We start from the raw sequence: 402 nt of genomic DNA on the forward strand, positions 1-402 counted from the left end.
TGCTGTTTTTGTTAATCGTTTCCTATACAAAATTTGGATAATTTTCCTAAATAAATAATGTAGATAAACCCCACAGTTTTCTACAATACTGTACACTCCCTTAACCACGTGTCAGACAGATGACAGAACCCCAGCGAATCCAAGCTAACAGAATACCACTCGGCTCTCCACACAGAGAGAAGCTGTGGCTGTGAGCTCTTCCGGAAACTTAGTATGCTAGGAACATTTGACAAACTCTGTGGTAAGTCTGTCTGCCTCGAGATGCAGAATAGTTGGGAGGATGTGGTTATCGAAGTTTGAGGCAAAACCCAGAAAGTGTGCGAACGGATGATGGCACATCACTTTTGGTGGGCAATCGACGCTGACACACTCTGTTAGATCATACTAGTATACATAGATGAA

The sequence above is a fragment of the Penaeus monodon genome, chromosome 27 (genome assembly GCF_015228065.2).
Source record: "Penaeus monodon isolate SGIC_2016 chromosome 27, NSTDA_Pmon_1, whole genome shotgun sequence".
Taxonomy (NCBI): domain Eukaryota; kingdom Metazoa; phylum Arthropoda; class Malacostraca; order Decapoda; family Penaeidae; genus Penaeus; species Penaeus monodon.